Below are 19,286 nucleotides of genomic sequence, written 5' to 3' on the forward strand. Positions count from 1 at the left end.
GCATCAGAAAGTATACAAACCACATAAAGCTCGCTAACGCATGGAAAAGTTATAACAATGATCCAGCAGAATACATCTACATCAAACTAGTACAGCATCAACCATATAGTTCCAGGGATGGTGGAAGGAAAACAAGAAGCCCCGAGCGCGGGGCACGACAGGCTGTGGGGGAGCGTCCAGAGAACAAGAGGGTCTCCTGGGCGCTCCCCGCTTCTTTATTCACAAGGGGCCAGGTGGGTGCGGTTACACCCCCACCCAGCCCCTCCTGCGGTCCGCCCCCCTGACCCGGAAGTCCTACAATGACGTCCGGGTCAGGGAGGGCGCCAACCAATCGGTGGTGAGACGCGCCGGGAAGGGCACGCCCCACCACCGGGAGGCATGGAGGGGGGAGGCGGTCGCCGCGCCGCCATGCGGGCGGGGGAGCCAAGAGCCCCCCCTTTTAACATGGTCAGCGACTGGCTGCCGCCCCCCCCCCCAAATGACCACACCAACCCCCGGAAACATGAACATGAAACATGGTTATCTTTGGAAGGCAGGGGGTCGCAAAACCCCCCGGCCGTATTTATTAAGATATGAAAATTATAAAAAATGTTAATAGCATGATAAACAATTTATACAAAAATCAGCAGGACATTAGATACAATATTGTCAACAAGTTTGAGAGACTAACCTTAACAGAAACTCGAATACAGATTGTTTCCTAACCGAATCTAACATCCTCATCTAGATTTTTGTATACTACATTTCTGGCCATATGGCAAGGTCGCTAACCGGTGTCAGGTCCTACTAGCTGCGCCTCACCTAGAGATGTGCGCATGCGTAGCCGGGCCTGGTAATTACCCGGTCCACGCCGTAAACTCCATTTACCCACTAAAGGAGGGCCCTTACTCTGCGCCATCCGGTGACGTCATGAGTATGCGCGCGCGGGGTGGCTACCAGCCTAAGGAAAGCGTGACTACTCCAACCCGCGCCCCTTTGAAACACCAATTACCTTGCCCCTGAAGTTCTAGGAGGTACCAGTGGCCCCTCCCCCTGGGCGGGAACCTCCATGGGATGATGCCCGCCCCCTCAGACCTTAAAAATAGCTACTCACCGGTCATGACCTTACCAGGCCAGCATTGTTAACCGACGATCTGGCCTCCCCCATTCAAGATCTAAACCAGGAGCGTGTTCACCCAGCAAATCCTTCCAACCAGGCCCAGAGATTATTAGACCATAGGACATTCCCTGCCTCCGTCAAATGCACCCCATTCTTCAGGTAGAACCGTTCGCCCCAGATACACCCATGTGGAATTGTCTGCAACCAGGGGGCTCAAAATAGTTTGTCTAACTGAGTGTTGATCCTCTTTACTGAGTGATTCAAAGCCCTGACCGAGTCCCCCCCTCGCCACTGCCACCGAGGGATTAGTTGCGACCATACTACTGTGCAACCCGGGCAAGTCTTGGCCACCCACCCTGCAGTGGAGATGATCTCCTCAATAAGGATGCGCCTCCCCAGTTTAGCCAGATCATTCTCCCCTAAGTGAACTATCACCACTGACGGGGTGGTGGGCTGCTGAGCTAAAGGTCCCTGGAAAAAACCCCATAACTGGCTGAGGCACAGACCCCCTCTCCCAAAGAATGAGATATCAAACCCCCTACGCGCCGCCCTTTCCTTACGGTCTCCTGAAAGAAAACATGTTCAGCACACCTCACATAAGAGTGGCCCACAATCCAAATAACCTTTGTCCTGTGCTCTTCATTCTGCTTGTGCTGTGATGGTGCAGATCGCTGACGCCCGGCGGTGAGTTCCTCCCCCGCGTCACAGGTTTGAGAAACTGCAAGAACCAGAAACATACCAAGCGTGAGCACCAACTTGTTACAACATGTCAATTCGTACATAACGTTTATAACACTCAGATGTACATCTCCCAATACTCTTCACATTTTCAGCTGAGAGACCCCTCAACGCTGCTTCAGTTGCCGCCCCTATCCTAAAGGAGTGGGTGCCAAATTCTTTGGGATCTAAACCCGTTTGTCTGACTGTCAGCTCCAGGACCTGCCTAAACTGGTACCTAGTTAGTGGTGTCCCATCGGCGTGACACAACAGTGCATCCCCCGCCGTGCCCCCCCGTTGCCTGTGGAAAACCTCCACATGAGAGACCGGGCAGCAAGGGTTGACCCGGGCCCGGTGGAGCACTATGGTGTGACCCCGAGATTCCTGGTCAGTTTTGGACCTCTGAATTGTCACCCACATAGTATCCTCTCTGATCTTGACACTAGACCACTGCAGGCCGCCCATCTTATCCCCTTTTGATCCTGCCACCAGTTCACCAATCCTCAGGGCCGCATAAAAAGCCAGGGAAAATGCAGCTTTGAACAAAAGCACCTCCCACTCTGAGCTACAGACCTCGTGCAATGCCCCCAGTAATGCTGCCAACCGAGCCAATCCTATGGGCCTTCTCGCATCTACAGAGTGTCCCTGTAACCGGCGCTATCCCCTCAAAGCCTTGCGCACTATGAAGGTATTAGTGGGGTCTCGCATGCCTTTAGCTTGCGCAAAGAAGGAGACCGCTGCCCTATGCCTGCTTGCTGCTGCCACTGTGCGCCCTTCCCTGTGCATCCATTCCAAATAGGCCGCAAAACTGGCCTCCTGTGCCCACTTAGCCTCCCATTCTTGACCCAAGAAAACGTGGTAAGACATAAACGCCCCTTCGTAGGCTGTCTTGGTCCTGGGGGCTAAGCTAGCAACCACGAGGTCCTGTAATCTGGGGCACCAATCTGCCAAAGTACTGCCGGGAAGTGTGCTGGCGAGAGGTCTGCTGCAGGAAGGTGTTCCCTGAAGACCTGCATTTTAAAACGAGAAAGGGAATCAGCTGCATTGTTGAGGATGCCTGGGACATGCTTGGCTCTGAAAACTACATTCCATTTTAAGCATTGCAGCACAATCTCTTTTATCAGGCGCAATATAAACGGACAGCGAGCCCCCTGTTGGCTTATACAGTCCACCACTGTCATGTTATCCGACCAGAACACCACTGATTGGTTACATAGGTGTTCTGGCCAGACCTTCAATGCCACCCACACTGGAAAATGTTCCAGGAAGCCAATGTTGGTGGTCAGACCCCACGCTCTCCATTCTTCCGGCCACCGAGGATGGCACCAAAGCCCACACTACCAGCAGCGTCTGTCCACAGACCTAACTCTGCTGATGTAGCAGGGGGACCTGACCACACTACCCTGCCATTAAAGTCCTCCAGGAATGCCATCCATATATGCATATCCTGGCGAACCTCAGATGACAGCCTAGTGCGGTGATGTTTCTCCTGCAATCCCTTCATAGCCTGGGCAATAGAGCGTGAGAATGGGCGGGCCATTGGGATGACCCTCAGTGCAAAGTTCAGTTGCCCGACCACTTCCTGCAGCTGCTGCAAGGAAACCTTGTTTTTACATAGGCATTGATGCAGGGCTGCCCTAAACTTAGACACCTTGTCCCTGGGTAATCTGAAGCATCCCTCAACTGAGTCAATTTCGATACCAAGGAATTCCAGGCAAGTGGCTGGGCCAACCGTCTTCCCTGGTGCCAGCGGGACCCCAAAAGCCCGCATGAGCACGCAAAATTCCTGCAATGCCCAAGCACACTCTTGAGAGTCCGCCGCACCTAAGAAAAGGAAATCGTCCAAGTAATGCATGACCTGTAGGTGGCCCGTCGCCTGTCTCATAGCCCATTCTAAGAATGAGCTAAATGTCTCAAAGTATGCACATGATATGGAGCAGCCCATGGGCATACATTTGTCCATGTAAAACTTGCCCTCAAAAGTGAAACCTAAGAGGTGGTAATCCATCGGATGTACTGGGAGAAGACGGAAAGCAGATTCAATGTCAGACTTTTGCCATTAATGCTCCTGGTCCCAGAGCACGCAATAACTCAACCGCCTGGTCAAATGAGGCATACTTCACACTACAAATCCCTTCATCAATCGCATCGTTCATGGATGCCCCCTTCGGGGCCGATAGGTTGTGGATCAGTCTAAATTGGCCTCTCTCTTTTTTGGGTACTACCCCAAGAGGTGAACACACAAAATTGGGGACAGGCACCTCCTGGAAGGGGCCAGCTATCCTGCCTAGCGACTAGCGTTCTTTGGAAATCTTAGCGGCCACCACCTCTGGGCTCTGTACTACTGACAGTTGATTCTTGCAGTGTGGGCTACCTGTGTAACCCATCGCCGGGATCCTAAAACCTTGTGAAAAACCTTCCTGAAGTAAGTGGCCGCTGTGCGATCAGGGTATCTATTCAACCAAGGGATCATTGCAAAAACGTCTATTGGCGTAGGGGGGGCCAGCTTGTCTGAGTTACTCTGGCTTACCCCTTCCCCTGTGACCGTGGTTACCTTGCTTGTTCCTGCACGTTGTCTCGGGGTGGGACGGTTGACCACAGATTGCACAGGCATGTCTAAATCTACAGGTGCCCTGGGCCCTTGTGCAGGAGCGCTTATTAAAGTCCCAACATACCCCTTTTCTCTCTGACCCCCCCCCTATTCATCCACGGGACCTCACTCCCTTGATTTGACCGAAAGGGTTGTTGGGGTCTGGCGGAGAACACCCTGACTGCACTGGTAGCCTGTGTAGGGGCTGTGTCCCCTGAGAACTGCTTGTGCCAGGACATAGAATCCACCCTGTCCCACGTTAATGATGTATTAAATTCTTTGGCCTTCCTGAAATTAACATCATACTCCTTCCAGGCATCCCCAGTATATTGGTTGCTCCACCCCACAATCCTACTCATGTAGCAAGACATTGCTGCCTGCACATTTGGGGGGCGTTCAGCCGTGATAGCGGAAAGGACGGAAAAAGCCCTGATCCAATTCTTCAAAGTCTCCTCTACCTTGAACCTGGAGCACTGTGCCCTCCATTCACTTGGATGCATCCATTCCTTTAATAACTTATCCTGTTCCATCTCCCTATTGTCTAACTACAAGGAAAAGATGTATACATACTTTCCTGCCCAAATCAATTCCTTCACTGCCTGAGACACATGTTGCCCCAAGTTTTCACTCCTGGATGGCACTACGCCGTCCCCCAAGAGGGGCAGCGCCACCTCCTTACCATTCACGGGCACCTGTGCCGGTGGCACACTATCTCCATTCGGCTGGGTGGGACTGGAACCTGTAAGTGAAGAAGATACGGGCACCGCAGTACTATCAGCCGCCGTTGCAGCCTTAATCTTCTCTACCAATTTCACCGCTTCTGCCGCATGATCAGATGAGGCAAGACACACACCCCCTTTTCGCAGCCAAGGCAATAAGGCCGCTATCTGGGATTCCAACTCAACCGGGACCGGGTCCGGGTTACCAGCTGGCACATCTGGGACCCCAGGGGGAATATCTGATGGACCTGGCGTATTAGGCAAGGGGGCAGTTGACGGTGGCCCACTCGGGACTGGTACCGGCTCCACGGGTGCAGGGGGGTAGGCGCTGCAGGTGGGGCCGGTGCTGCAGGGGGCACCGGTGCCACGGGCGCCGGGATTGCCGGCGGAGGCGCAAGGGGAACTAGTATCGCGTGTACAGGCAAACTAGGGACCGGTACAAAGGGTACAGGGGCTGGGGTACTGTGCCTCGGCTTTTTGGCCTTGGATTTCTTAGGTGGGGTGACGAAATCCCCCCTCGGCAAGGGTGCCGTTCTCTCCCGCACTGGCCTACCTGATGGGCCTGGGGGATCAGCAAACCTCTCATTTATGCGGGCCTCTAATTCATCAACCTTCCCCAACTTTTTATTAATTTGAGCCATTTCACGCATCATGGCCTGCATCATCGCCTCCATGCTAGATCCCCTTTTACCACCCCTTGGCCCCGGCATGGTTCGCACGCCACTGCCCTACACTCCTAATGTTGGCTGACCGTGCGCCTTGTACCTTCACCAGCTGGAGGATGTACAGGGGGCTGTAAGCACCATGCAACAGCAACCGCAACGCTCCGACTTATCCGGTTTGTCAGGGGTGAGTAAACTCTAACGTAGACCCACCCGGCGGCAACTAGGAGCTATGGAATGCTAGCCCCCGCTCTCCTCTTACCGATCAATCCTGCGTGCACCCAGCCGGTATCGGATCAGCAACCACGTCTTACGTCCCCCTCCTTCAGCTCCCCACGAAGTGCAGCTATAACATCGTAAAGTGCCTGGAATAAAAGATTGTATCAACACCGGGGAATATGAGGCAGGAGCAGAGTTGTGTAAACACAGGGTTGAACTCACCTAAACTAAATACAGTTGAAGCCTTAATTAAAATAACCCCTGCTTTGCAATTAGGAAACTCAAAATTCTCACAATATCATCTATGGGTCTCCCATCCAGGTCCTACCCTGGTCGACCCTGCTTCGCCTCCCTTTACTCTCTGTGCAATATTAAACAGAAATTCAGCCCGATAGCTTCTGCAGGCTCGAGTTGTTGTAAGCGCACGAACAAGTAGTTAATTAACTAATACAGGTCGGGGCAGAGCAAAGGAGCACGGGGCATTCGAACACAATGAGGAAACAATGTTGTGCACACCAATGAGGCTCAACGCTAATGCGCACTCGTTACAAAACACACTTCCTAAATGGGCCGATTTTACCGTGCCTCTGTGGGATCAGCTCCTTTAAACAATCCGGTCGGCTGACAACGTCACTCGTCGACCTGCTCGGTCGATGCGCAGCCCGCCCCCGAGAAATACCTTAGAGCTCCGCAAACCGGACCACCTCCAGCGACCTAGGAACGGCTCCCCCGCCGCACGAAACTCCTCTCCTGATGCCCGAAGCTCCGATCACGGCAACCAAGCAACTCCCGGCAACACTGGAACCAGCTCCCGCGGTTTCAAAACCTGGAAGATAAAGACACGAGGATTATAAAAAACAAGAAGCCCCGAGCGCGGGGCACGACACGCTGTGGGGGAGCGTCCAGAGAACAGGAGGGTCTCCTGGGCGCTCCCCGCTTCTTTATCCACAAGGGGCCAGGTGGGGGCGGTTACGCCCCCACCCAGCCCCTCCTGCTGCCCACCCCCCTGACCCGGAAGTCCTACAATGACTTCCGAGTCAGGGAGGGCGCCAACCAATTGGTGGTGAGGCGCGCCCGGAAGGGCACACCCCACCACCGGATGGAGGGGGGAGGCGGTCGCCGCGCCACCATGCGGGAGGGGGGGCCAAGAGCCCCCCTTTTCATTTAGCCATACTCTCTCTTTGAGGCAATGACTTTATATCACAATCTATACATTAGAGCCACCTGCAATAAACACACATGATAGCTTACGTATGGCATTGTGACCAGGGTCGCATGTATTCACACGGGCGGTGAGCTGTAATCTGTCGACTCCGGATGTGCTTGTATAGGCTGACTGGGTGCACTCAGCAGCACGACTTGGGCAATCACCGGCATTGTCTGACAGACGGGATTAATATAGTCCTTTTACACTGCCTTGACTCACTGCAGTAAAATGTTGTGATGTCTTCCAGTTGTTTTACCACACGTTGCAAAACAGTTTAGTCACTTTGATAAACATAGTAGAAACACTGCCACTTACTCCTGTGTATATATACCACTCACTCACCACTTCAGCGCTAAGTGACCGCATGTCTGGCGTCCGAAACGCGTCATTTGGACACTTGATGCTATAATAATCATTAATCTTCAACTTTGCCTGCGGAGTCTGTTTCCTGGCGTTGACCCACTCCTTCGGAAGGTTGTACCCCTGGGATCCTGTTGGGATATATATATATAGTCGCTCCATTGGCTCCCCATCAGGAAGAGGATCCAGTTCAAATCCCTGACCCTGATGCACAAGGCTCTGCATGGTTCAGGAGCGGGATACCTGCAGAGGAGACTGACTTTCTATCGTCCGGCTCGCTCCCTCCGTTCGGAAGCTCTTTGCAGAGCAGTGGTTCCACGGGTGAGGAAGGCTCGTGCGGGAGGGCGGTCTTTTGGCTGCAGAGCCCCCCAGCTTTGGAATCAGCTTCCATTCTCTCTGCGGAGTACTGTTAATTTACTCCAGTTTAGGAGGGGCCTGAAGACCTGGCTTTTTAACTCTTAGTGTGTTTTTACTGCTCACTGTTGCTTCTGTTCCGTTTTTGTTGTTTGCTTTTAGCTGTGTTGTGTTATTTCATTATGAGTTGAGGGTGGAAAGCGTCGGGACACTCCCTGTGAGTAGCTGCACGCTATATAAAAGCTCCATAACATAACATAACATATATATATATATATTTACCAGTGGCAGTGACGGATCTCCATACTTTCCAAAATATTGCTCCTTTTTGCCTAGTTTGTGCATGGAAAGTTTCTTGGTGATCTGTCAAGCGGGGGCAGAGACAGAGGGAGTCCCAAAAAGCATTTCTCCAATCATTTTCCATAGGAACTTTAGACACAGCTGTAGCCTAACCACAGAATGGATTTTCACCAAATTGGGCAGAAAGCTAGAACTATGCATAGAAAGAGTGTTTTTGTGTAAATCGTGCAGTAGTTTTTTAGCAATTCATGCTCAAAAACACAGTACATCTAGGGACACGGAGGCTCAGCAGATCTCAACAGATCTCAAACTGAGATCTGATTGGCTGTCACCCTCCAACCAGGAAGTCGTGGTAGCCATCTTAAGACTCAGGACTCTGTCTGAGTCCTACAATAAAAGAAAAAAACTGACACAAGGGGGCAAGGTAGTAATACCCTGACCACTTAGGCCCAATTGTAGGGTCCCAGAGTTACCACTCCTGGAGCCAAACTTTTTTTAAGTGTTGCTGTGAATTTGCAGAGAGATCAGAAAATCCAGGATTTTTTTTTAAGCACAGTCTCCCACCCTTGTTTTTTTAAAGCCCCCTGGGGTGGACAATGGCCCAGGGGTTCGAAGATATATTTTATGTTTAGGGATAGGGTTGTACATGGTTATACACTCCAGGCTAGTTTTGACACTGGCGGCCCCATTCTCCAGTGCCCAGTACATTTTTACAGGGGAAAGTGGCATGCAGCCCCCTCCCCAAACTGATTGAGGGCCTGGGGACCCCATCCTTTAGCTCATTTTCAAAGTGGGTGGAGGGGACACGCCCTCCCTCCCCGAGTCGATTTTGGTCCCAGGGATAGCCCACTGCAATTTTAACTGGAATGGTGCATGCAACCTCTATCCCTCAACAATTTACAGGTCTAGGAGCCCTATCCCCAGGGCACTGCACATTTTATATAGAGGGAAGTGACACATGGACCCCATCGCCGGAGCCAAACACACTTTTTACGGAGTGATGGGCACGCTCCCTATGCAGATTTTGGCCCCTGATACCCCATCCCCTGGGGCCCAGCACATTTTTAAAAGGCGGAAGGGGCACACAGCCCTCCTCACCGGGCCAAATTTGGCCCGGGGGACCCCAACCCCGAAGCCTGCTGCAATTTTAACAGGGATGGGGACTTGCGTTTCCCTCCCCCTGGATGAGTTTGGCCTAGTGGACCCCATTCCATGGGGCCTGGCACATTATTTAAGGTGAGGGTGCCACCCTGCCCCCTTCCTCAATGGCCCTGGACCCTCACTACCTAAAGAAAAAGGGAAGGGGGCCATGCAGCCCAGCTCCCTGAACCATCAATGGGCCTGGGGAACCCATCTCCAGTGGCCAGCTCAAATGCTATGTCACAAGGAGCTCATCCTCAGGACATCACGGTTTCCCTGCCCGCAACAGCGCGGGTAATGAAACCCGTGATTGCTCTCACATGGCAGGAGCAGTTTTAAATCTTCCACCAAGCAGGAACAAACACCAAGTCCTGTCCCAGAAGGCGGGAACTTCACAAATGCTCATGTTTGTTTGAGTACCATATTCATTTTACGACTTGTGGTGTGTTCTAAGGTGATTTTACCTTGCGAAATATGCTGATCATCTGCTGGCATTTGGTGGGCCATGTTCGAGAGGAAAAAAATTATCTCGTGAATTCCTCATAGAGGCTATGGAAGGTGCTTCAGAGGCTAAAATGAGGACACTTTCTTTCAATTTCCCATCATTCAGCCTCAGCTATGTGAGAAAAAAATGTCTGATATTCAGAGTTAAAATTGTGCTTCCAGCAGCAGCATTAATGTCAGTTGATTCTCCAGTGTTCTACTGCAAATTCACCAGTATTTTAATGAACAACTAGAGACTAACATTCAGTATTTATTACAAAAGTGGGCACACCTAAATATTGCCTTTATAGAATTGAAGCTTTTTTCTCACAACATATTTTATTCTATTTTAACACCACATTGTCTGGGTGAAACAAAAAGAGAGGGCTCAAGTTGTAATAGAAAGTCTGAGTAGTGCAATAGAAATCTAGAATAAGGACACATTTTCTATAAATTCTAAATTATCAATGTTTGGTATGCTGAGTGAAGCTTATACTTGCAAAACCAACAGCAGCCTTTTACATGATTCCACAGTGTTTTCCAGCAGTTCCTCTACAGTGGTCTAATTGACAACTAGAGCGCTAACATTCTGCAATCCTGACAAAAGTGTAGCACAACTGAATACTATCTAGATGGAATCAAAGCTATAAAACTGTAAGCATTTTTTTAATTAATGAATGAAGTTAGGAGGCAATTGTGTCATAAAAATTATGGTTAGAAAGCTAAAATTGGAGCACTTTTTGGAGTTTGTAATTATATTCCTCATTAATTTTAGTAAAACATTTCAATGTGTAGAGTAAAACATGTACTTCCAACACCAGCATCTGCCTGTCAGTTAACTATGTAGTGATCACCACAGAGTTCTAATAAATAGCTAGAACTGTAATATTTTCTTTTCAAGACAATAATGAGGCACTCCTGAATGAAATTTTGTTGGAAAAAGAGTTTTTGTAACGCAAGATGGCGGCAGGCTAGGTTAGACTGCTGCAGCAGCTCAATGGTGTGATCCAGTGACCCTCTCCGGGTGAGTATGAGTACCTGCCTTCGGTGACCTTGGAGATGATTCTTTCTATACTGAACCTGCTGCTTGAAAATAGAGAGGAATGGTTAATCACGGGGAAATTGCATCGAAAAGAGTGGCCTTTACCTGATGGCAGATCTGGCACTCTTTGAGCTCCAGGTGTAATCCTGGTTGTGAGCGGTGTGGATCTCCAACTGCTCAGCTGATAGAGCAATATCACGGGGTCCTAAAAGAATGAAGCTGAAGGGGCCTCCAATGACCCGGACAAAAGCGGGAGGAAAGAATTTGACAGCTGATAGCCCTCCATCGGGGGTCGCAATTGTTACATCAGAGAAGCCCCATATGCTGGAGGATGGCTCTGCTTTTGTAGGAGGAGGAACGACCCGATTGCTAGGACGAAGTGGCCAGAATCGGACCCGGAAGGATCTCTTGGGAAAAGCAGCGCCCCAGCAACGCTTAGCTGGTCCAATGATTGTGGAGTTGCTAGTCGGAACAAAGAGCCGGGAAAAACAAACTAAGCAGATGAGCCCTGCCGAAAATGAATCAACAGGAGTTTCAATGAAGGATGGGAGCAGCCAAAGTAGACCTGCCCAAGCAGGATTCTGGACCTGGAAACCCGGGGCAGGTAACGGAGATAACGGAGGTAACGGAGGCGGTGGGGGAGGATGCCTTGGTCATGCTCAGTTTACCCAAGGTATCCGTCTTACCTGATGCCTTAAAAGTAATGAATGGCACCAAAAAGGGTGTAATGGAGATTGTAATGGAGACTGTAGAGACGTGGGGAGGGGGCAATACAAGGGAGAGCAGCCACAGCAGGCAGGGGACATTCGAGACCAGTGTGATGATAATCTAGCCCAGGTAGTTTTGGTAGAAGCCCACTCGAGCTAATCTGATTTAAGGCCAGGCCAGACAATTTATAAGGGGACAAGATTAATAAGCTCTATGCTAAAGGGAAAAACAAAGCCAACAGCTGCCATGTTTTGGGACCTACCTCACACGCGATCTAAACACTTTGTGCAAAATATCCATCAGGGGAAGGAAACTGATATTGAAGTGACGGACTACTACTATTCATTGTCTGAGGGCACAGAATCATTGGTGGGATCGGCTCCCTCAACAAGTGGTAGTGAAGTAGAAGATGAGAGCGACAGCCCTCATGACACTAGTGGAAGGGATTACACTGCAACGCTACGGAGGTCGGTGAAATCAGCAGTCCTCTCAGCTCGAACAAAAGTGGGAGAACCAGACTTAAACTGGGACTACTCACCTTCTAGTCAATTAGTGGGAGACACAATCAAATCTCACACTTATATGGAATCAGTGACCACAACAAACCTTGGATGCAATATTTCAATCAGGTATGGCACATTGGGACGAGTCTAGGCAGGATAATAGGTGCTCCCAAGCAGCTATTCGGAAGATCCAAGGCTCAGTGAAATTTTGGATAGCTTAACATATCTAGAGACAGGAACTGGTATTATTGAGACCGAAATGACGGCAACGCAACAGCAGACCACATCACATGAGGCTAGACTCGTAGATGTCCAGTGGAAGCTTGAAGATCAGGAAAACCGACAATAAAGAAACAATTTGTGGTTCCCGGGTATCCCTGAAGACAAAGGGTGGGGACGAATATCCGTCGCTATATGGTCGACCTGTTATCCAAGGCATTCCCGAGGTTGAAGGTTGGACCTGGGCTCAGGAAGTACAATGAGCAAACCGGATCCCAATAGTACAGAAGCAAAAGCAGCAGAAAGGAGCTGAAGCTGGACCTCGTGCAGTGCTCGTGTTTTTTGTAAACTATCTCCTTTGACAGATCATTTTTTAAAAAGCCAGACCAGATTGCAAACGGCGGATGGAGGATGTTGAATGTTTTACATACAAGACCTGATTTTTGCCATCTGACTGTTGAGAGACGATGGAGGTTACGGCAGATGATAAACCCTTTTCAAGAAAAGGAGCTCAGGCATACCTCCTGAACCCGGCAAAGTTAAAAGTTATAATTGGGGATAGGGTCCTCTTTTTTACATCAGAAATTAAAGCAAAAGAACTTTTGGATGAGATAAGTAGGAAAGGTTAATGTGGCTGGGCCAGCTTAGGTAATATGATAGAGAATGGGGTAGGGAACAGTGGTGTGGTTTAAATGGTGGTGTAATTTAAAAAGTGGGTAAGAAATAAATATGTTTGATTTATTGACTAAAAGACCGAGTAAAATTGGGGGGGGGACACATGTACACACCAAGAGCCGCTTCATCCATACTAGACCATTGGTCTAGCGGCTTTTATGGGTGAGTTAAGGGATAGGAGAGGTGGGATTGGGGCAGGGTGGGTGGTGGAAGGTGGGGGGAGAGGAAGAAAAGCCAATCTAAGTACATGAAATGGAGGAGAATTAGAAATAAAGAAAAGGAAAGAATAAATAAAAAATGGAGTGGTAGATTACAGAGATGGTTCATTTTAGTAGAAGGGAATGGATAAACTACGAATTTGCTCAGTCTATGTGGCAGGCCTGAATGACAGAGCTAAAAGAGCCAAAGTATTTGAAATCCTGCAGTTCATAAACCTCGAAATTATCTGTGTATAGGAAACCCACATCCCATGGAATATTAGGGGTGTCCTCCAAATAACAGGATATGACTTGGCAGCTTGCTCCACCAAGACCTCCATGATTGTGGGAGTAGCGATATTTATGAAACGACAAGCGGGTATTATCAAATGAACTCTGGCGAATAAATGGGGTAGATGGGCTATTATAATGTTAAGTACAGGAGTGACCACAGGGGTAATTCATGCTTCAAATCAGGATGATCCCGAGCTTTGGGAAGAGCTAGAGTTGGAGCTTGCTACGTGGCCAACCCCACTAATAGTATGTGAAGATTTTAATATTCACTTCGAGAGCTCAAGTGTGTTGGGGCAGAAATATAAGGGGAGAAAGCTGCTGGTCAATCGGGTCATAAATAGCCTTGAATCTAGCCATGGTCTGGTAGATGTGTGGGCAGCTAAGAAGAGTATTGATCCTGGGTATACTTATTTCTAATGCCCACATCAAAAATAAGTTTGTTTAGACTACTTTTTGGTGTCAGCCAACTTGTTGGGGGAAGCTGAGATAAAAGGGAAAGGGAACTCCGATCTTGGTCGTTTGATAGGAAATTGTTAACTGATGAAGATTTTATAAAGTATATTAAAAATTGGACTAGAGGATTTTTTTAAATGAACTAATATAGTGCTTCCCGCACGAATGTGTGGGATACATATAAAGGATGCTTAAGGGGGAAAATAATAAGCTATGTAGGCCAACAGCGGAAAATACGGAGGAATCAGATCTCCTCCCTTATGACTCGTTTCGCACAGCTAGAGACAGAACATACTAAATTGTTATCTCAGGGGGAGGGTCTTACATCGATGGCGGTTAAGAACCAGATAATCATTATTAAATCAGAGCTTAACAATTTTTTTCAAACGCAAGTAGCCCAGGTATATCAAATTCATCGTAGAATATTGGGGAAAGACGGGCAGACTCTTGGCCCTTAAGACTAGACAAAAGGCCACTCTGAATGATATAACGAAATTAAAAATCCTGAGGGGCAAATGGAAACTACTTCTGCCAAGATAGTGGAGGTTTTTGAACAGTTTTATAGTAAGCTATATCAATTGGATCCCAGCGATATTCAACTATATTCAGCAAGGGAATATCCACAGCTTAGCAGTTTAGTTCCCGTCATATGCTTGGAGCTAGAAGAAGAGATCACGCTGGAAGAAACTGTGTAGGCATTAAATTCCCTTTCCTCAGGGAAATCTGCAGGTCCAGATAAAATTCCACTGGAGCTATATAAAAGACTCCAAATAGATATGGCTGTATTAGGATTTTTTTTAGATGTTCATTATCGAGGGATCCCACCCAAGTCTTGGCAGGAAACAAATATAATAATATTTCATAAGAAGGGGAAACCATCAACACTACCTGGTTCATATCGCCCCATCTCATTGATAAATGCGGATGCAAAGGTATACAGAAAAATTTTAGCGACTCGCCTCCAGAGAGTCCTAGCCATATTGGTCTCACCATGGCAACATGGTTTTGTACCGGGTAGGGGAACGACGGATCGTACCAGACGGGTAATCTCCCTGTTAGATATAGCCGTGGCTAAGGGAGATGGACTGGCTGTGATCCTCTTGGATGCTGAGAAGGCTTTCAATAGAGTGATCTGGCAGTATCTGTGGGGAGCCTTAGTGGAGAGAGGGTTTGGCCCTAAAATGATTACAGCAATTCAGGCGATGTATCACAAATGTATGCTAGGTTACTGATGACGGGAATGACATCAGACCCGATAGAGGTGGCAAGGGGTACTAGGCAAGGATGTCCATGCTCCCCAATTCTCTTTGCCATATATCTAGATAGGTTTATTAATTAGATAATTCAGAATTCTATGATTGAACCCTATAAAATTAATGGATATGAGACAAAAATAATTGCATATGCGGACAATATCGCTGTGGTTACATCCAATCCAGCAACAGCAATAGTAGAAATTGAGAGTATGATGGAGAAATCTGGGAGCAGATCAGGCTACTGTTTGAACATAGGAAAGACACACATAATCTGTACAAGACAAGGTAATCTACAGGATCAGTGTCAGACGAATACAGCATTGTAATTGGGGGTAAGGATAGGACCTGATGTGGATATACATGGGCAAAAAATATTGATCTAGTGCTGGAGGAGGTTACCTCTGAGCTTCAATGGCTGGATAAACTGGATCTAACGATAGTGGGTAGAGTAAATGTCTTAAAAATGAAGATCTTCCATAGAATACTATATCTATTTTGAGCTATCCCCTTAGAACTGGTAGTACATACCAGAAAATGAATTCTATATTTTCAAATTTTATTTGTAAGTGTCCAAAAACAAGACGTGCTTTGAGGATATTAACCCTGCCACAGGAGAGTGGTGGCTAGGGTGCTCTGAATTTATAGTTGTATTATTTGGCAGCTTTTGTGCAACAAATGGGTGCCCTGTCGGGAGCAGATAGCCCTGCGTGGGAGGATGTCTTACCATCTATATATCAACTAATTGTTGGGGAGGAAGCATCAGGGCTCTTTCTTAAGCCGCTTGTGCCTAGCTACTAAAAATCAGTTTGCTTCAAGTGTTTGAAGGCAACTAGAATGGTATGGATTAAAATAAGTAAGATTATGAAATTATAGATTTACCCCAATGTGGGGAACCTCGATTTTCCCAGCTGAGCTTTTGGATGGTTTGGCAAGAGAGTGGGCGCAGGCTGGTATATATCAGGTTGTGAGTCTATTCAATGATAATTTAGAAATATTGCCTTTTCCAGAACTGGTTCGGAAATTTGGGATTAATAGTAGATCATCATTTTAAATATATCCAAATAAGGGGGTGTTTAAAGAACCTAGCTTGCAGACAGGATAACTTTTCAAGCATTACCATTAATGGACAAGGTATACCGGGGAGATGGGAGGATTGGAGATTTTTATAAAATACTGATGGAAACAACACCTGATGATTTAGATAAAACCAAGACAAGGTGGGTGCCAAAACTAGGGGATGATGATATAGATCTAGATATGTCATTAAAACTGGGGGAGAAAACATTTCTGGCAGCAAACCTTCAAACATAACATTATAAAACCCTATTTATTATACTATACTCCATCAAAACTATTTAGTTGGGGAAAACAAGATAGTAATCAATGCCCTAGATGTCAGTATATCCCTGCCGATATTATGCATATGTTTTACGCGTGCAAGTCCCTGATTCCATTAAAAAAGGTTATAGAGAAATTTTGGTAAGAATCACTTAATTGTGCGATCGAGATCAGTTCTCCGATGATGCTATTGGGATATGATAGATGAATTGGGTTAGCACCAGCACATCAGGATTTTGTTTTCGCTTCAATAGCGGTAGCAAGATTATATATAGCTGCAGCTTGGAAAGACTCTGAACCACCGGTATATACTGCCTGGCTTCATCGTCTATTGAGTAGACATGCTCTGGAAAAGGCTCTCTATAAGAACATGGGCCACCGAGCTAGAGTGAAAGGGGATAAGATCTGGGCACCTATTGCAAACTGGCTCAAAAAAAGTCACGGGGAGCTGCAAAACAGAATAGGAATTGGTTAATATATGTTTGTATTCGTAGGAAAAAATGAAAACAATCTAACTTGATTCTTATCCTATTTTTTAAAGTCTGTTTATGAATTTTAAGAACATATTGTAATATGATGTATGAATTCAGAAGTGTAAATACTTTTTCTTTGTTTTTTATGGTGTACCTGATGGCATAAAATATAATTAAAAAAAAAGGAAAAAGAGTTGTTACATCTAAAGCCATTCCTGAGGAGTAGGCTGAAATTAATGAGCATTGTGCTGTTAATGTAAATATGAAACCACCGGGCTACAAATGTGATGGGATGAATTGGTCATTAGTAATTTGAGGCATAATGTATGCCTAAAGGGCCTAAAAATAATCAAAGAGAAAACCTCTGCATAATTACAGCATCTGCTTTCCACATCCGTTTACTCACCCTCCCCATCTTCCCAGTCACTTAATAGCCCTCTAATTGTAAAAAACTTTTTGATAAACAAACTTTGAGTGAAGCAGGGGTGGGCTACTCGCATGGGGTTGAGCTCTGGGCTAATTTAGAATATGGCAACAACAACAAAAGAAATTCACTGAAAAACAAAGGTTAAAGTGACTCACATTCGAAACCTAGATATTCACTGAAACAATTCAAGGGTTCAAGTGACATTATAGTTAGGTGTTACATTGAGACAGAAACTAACACTAACAACCTGCAGATGCACCAGTTATTGATTAGTAAACTAATTATACCTTATGTTGTCATCAGGCACTGCTTACAATCTCACATATTACACCACTCATGGCATGATAATTAACATCCTGATGACGTTCCTCATTAGAATTAAAGACGAACATTGTTCAAGTTATTAAATTACCAGTCTCCCCAAACAAATTTGTGCATGTGAAGGGTTGGGTACGTATGTCATGATTAAGCCTGGTCTCAGTTTTTACTGATTTTTACAGATAAATAGAGACAGAAAACATTTATTTTCTTGTCTATGTTTATTTTTAAATGTGGATAAAAACGGAAATTGGGTTACTTTTTGAGTAATTCCAAATACTGTCTGACATGAATGCCAGGCAAATAGTTGTGTGAATTTAGTGGGCTAAAAAATAAACGAATTTGAGTGAAGAGGCTTTAACAGCAGTAGATATGCACAAGGATGATACTGAAATTTCCATATTTTCTTAAAAGTGTATTAATGTATCTTCTGCAGGTGTTTGCAGCATTGAAACCTAGTAGGCATTCGAGCATGAGTGTATGTTTACCGGTTAAATAAATGTGTAAATATACTAATTTGAGCTTAATTTTTCCACAAAGCCCTAAATGAATATGGATAAATAGAGATAAAATTAGCAAGAAAATAAATATTGATAAATACAGACGGAAATGTCAAAAAAATAAATACCATGAAACCAGGTCCCCTAGTCATGATTTATGTCTTATGTGAGGTCATATATTGCAGCCAGGTAAGTGAAGTGCTTGGCTCTAGGTGCAGATGTGACCTTCCTTGGTGCTCTTCTCAACTACTTAGTTGATTTTTTGAGACTGCAGAGCTTGATAAGTAAGCTGTGGCATGGGAGATGTGATGTGTCATTCTATAATGTGGGCCTGCCGAGCCCTGATTGTGATCATACAAGTGGCCTATCAGGTTTTTACCATACCCTGGCCCAGGGTGCTGCAGCTCTCTCTGGTCATATTCCAGTCCTCACTCACTTGGAGACTGTGGTTCCCTTGCACTACCTGAGATGAGGTCAGTTGGGTACTAGGTAATAGAGTAACTTTTAAGGAACAATAATTGTCTTTCCTCCTTTATGTGCAGGATCAGTGTCCTCAGATTGCTTGAGAAACTGCATGTTCTGACACTTTGTGAATTGGTCATTTGCTGCTGGTTAACATCCTCTTCACCTTGGATGCACCCAAATCTACATCACTCACCTCTGGGGTCTGATGTGGACCCTGACAGCACCAATGAACAGGGGACAGCAGACCTGTCACCATTTGATGAAAGGGCTTTGATGAGTCAAGAACTAATGACCCTCATCAGAGGTGGTATATGTGGCAGCTCCAAATTATCACTTGCACTGCAGAACATCATATGGTGAACCAAGCATTGTTGACTGTGCTTGCTGGTGTACATTAGCATGTCTTAGAATGTTATTTTTGTGATTCATCCCCTGCGTAAAGGAGTCATGGGGTACTCACCTGGTGAATAATACTTCAATCATTAGGAGCAGCATCCCTTGACATTGTGGTGAAAGATAAGGTGGCCCTTATACACAATCATCAATGGAGGAATACAACTGGGAGGGC

The 19,286-nt window shown here is 46.7% G+C and overlaps 1 protein-coding gene across 1 annotated transcript in view; it reads left to right on the forward strand.

Annotated features, from left to right (window-relative positions):
- LOC147750721 (metabotropic glutamate receptor 8-like) overlaps nt 1-19,286 on the forward strand; it is a 2,581,536-nt gene that overhangs the window by 2,477,713 nt on the left and 84,537 nt on the right. The gene's annotated exons all lie outside the window — the stretch shown is intronic.

This window comes from Lissotriton vulgaris, chromosome 1_1 (genome assembly GCF_964263255.1).
Source record: "Lissotriton vulgaris chromosome 1_1, aLisVul1.2, whole genome shotgun sequence".
In the NCBI taxonomy this organism is placed as follows: Eukaryota; Metazoa; Chordata; class Amphibia; order Caudata; family Salamandridae; genus Lissotriton; species Lissotriton vulgaris.